The following is a 2,481-nucleotide window of genomic DNA, read 5'->3' as shown; positions in this document are numbered from 1 at the left end:
CTAATGCAGCAGCAACTTCTTCCTCCTGCTTCAGTGTAATTAAAGCAGCCGCCATACGAGCTTTTTCAACCATAATGTAACCCGCATTTAGTCCAGGTGCATTATTTTGAAGGGTCCACTTCCTGTTTCAATGCCCTCAGCTACCATTTCCCTTAAAACGTTGTAATTTACATTCCAATCACTCTCTGCTGTGGCTGTGGCATGCTGTGGGGTTTTCAAGCTAACCAAGAAAGGCAGACTTACAAAGCATTTTGGACAATCAGACTTCGGTAAGTGTTTTGTTGTAAGTTTGATACGTTACCGACGAAGTGTCAGCAGTATATGTTAAAGTTTTATTTGAAATGTAAGTTTTGCTCTTGCAAAACCCCATACAGATTCCATGCACTTTTTCCATCGGGCCGTGCATGGAGACCGAGTGACTAAAACACCTAAACTTCAACTTCAAGGTAATTAATTTAAGTTGTTTTTTTTAGAAAATTACGCCGAACGGTAGGCAATAGTTTAGTTGAACTGATAATAACTTGGTTGGCCCTTATTTTTAGTTTTGACCAACTTTGAGCACTTTTGTTTGGCTAACGCTAAAAAAGCCAATGAAGTTTGGTTTGTGTGTGTGTGTTTAAATCGTAGCTACGTGTTTGTTTCTGTCAATTGGTTGTTGCGCAACCCTTTTATTTTATAAACTCTGCTTGAGTATTTTGAAAGGATTATGAATTGGAAATGTTTGATTGTGATATTAAGTGCATTTATGAACATGATTGATTACTATAGTAATTGATTTTGATTTAAAAATGATTTGTGAGTTATGTTAATTTGAAGTTCATGGGAATTATGTTTCTGTTGTAATGTATCATGTAACACATTTTAATCATGGACATTATCTTGCATGTGTGTTCATGCATTATTTTAAGTTTGAATGTTGGGTTACAGTAATCTATTAACCTACTTATTGTTTGAAAGAGAAACTTATTTGTGTTTTTGGCCGTATAGGTCAGGTTTTTTATATGGATGAAATCCTGAACGAGATCAACTCAACTGCTGAACACAGAATGACGAGCCAGGATGCGGTAGGATAAATCCAGTTCCTCCCTGCAGTCCTGTCATCTTCCTAGTTTTCCACAACCAAAAAACCCTGCTGGATTATATATTTTTTCCTTCCTTGCACTCCTTAATGAACTTTGGGAGCAATACATGAACCTTTGCACATCCTGTTGGATTGCATTCCCTAAGGACTTTTGCTCACACACACGGTGTGTGAGCTGGTGAGCTACTCGAACTGTTTTGACTACATTTATATTTTGTTTTTCTGGTATTATTTTTTCCATATCATTACCACCCAACTAATATTTTTTTTATTTTATATAACAATACAAACATAACTATACTACTGGTCTGTTGGTTTTCATTCACATCTCGGGCTCCTATAACGAACCATCTTCTGTTGCCGCTAATCACTGTAGCCGCAGTCAGTGCACCTAAACCCAGCTAACTTAACAATCTATGTTACAATAAGCTCCGACTCTTTCTTTACAAAAGTAGAACGAGCACGAATTGCTTCTACTTTGGCACGTGCTTTAGCTGCCACAAGACTTGCTGCAGAATTGCTTGAACTTCTTGAAGAGCTAGTCATGGACCTGGTTACATGTGACTTCACAGATGCAGCCTCTCTGAAACGTTCGCTGTGCTCCATCTTAGGTGTGTTATCAGCTTCTAAAGATGGATGGAAAGCAAGTATCTTGCTGTGTTGATCTTGCTGTAATGCTGTTTTTTCACTATTCTGTCCCCTCCGTCCGTGAAGATGAACTTTGTGACAGATAGCTAAACAGATTTCCAGGTACTTGAAAGAATTGAATAAAGACTCAGACGTATCAGTTTTAACTGTTCACTGTTTATCTTTGTCTTTCAGTTTTCTTACAATGGGACCCAGAAGCTCTGTGAAACTAAACATAAGTGCACAGAGAAAAATATATAAATATCTAAACAAACACAGCATATTCATAAACGTAAACAAACATATGAAATAAAGCATATAAACTTACAAACAAAGCTTCTCAGCAGCTCAACACAGGTGGATGGAAAGGAATGAGCTCAGCATGCTCAATCCTCACCCATTGAGTTCTTACATCAGTTCCTGGGGACCATCATCACTCAGGACCTCAAGTGGGAGCTGAACATCAGCTCCCTTATCAAAAAAGCTCAGCAGAGGATGTACTTTCTGCGGCAGCTGAAGAAGTTCAGTCTGCCAACAAAGATGATGGTGAACTTCTACAGCTCCATCATCCAGTCCATCCTCTGCTCCTCCATCACCATTTGGTACGCTGCAGCTACGGCCAAGGACAAGGCCAGACTGCAGCGTATCATCCACTCTGCAGAGAAGGTCATCGGCTGCAATCTGCCCTCCCTCCAGGACCTGTACGCCTCCAGGATGTTGAGGCGTGCAGGAAAGATTGTGGCCGACCCCTCCCACCCCGGTCATAAACTGTT

General features: G+C 39.9%; 1 long non-coding RNA gene across 1 annotated transcript; it reads left to right on the top strand.

Moving 5' to 3' along the window:
• The first annotated feature begins 213 nt into the window (after window positions 1-213).
• Window positions 214-1,467, top strand: LOC114454802 (uncharacterized). Its single transcript, XR_003672631.1, has 3 exons — window positions 214-269; window positions 375-446; window positions 988-1,467. It is a non-coding gene; the product is annotated as an uncharacterized LOC114454802 (long non-coding RNA).
• Window positions 1,468-2,481: the final 1,014 nt, after the last annotated feature.

Source organism: Gouania willdenowi, chromosome 21 (assembly GCF_900634775.1).
Source record: "Gouania willdenowi chromosome 21, fGouWil2.1, whole genome shotgun sequence".
NCBI lineage: Eukaryota > Metazoa > Chordata > Actinopteri > Blenniiformes > Gobiesocidae > Gouania > Gouania willdenowi.
This window is presented reverse-complemented; position numbering and strand designations above follow the sequence as displayed.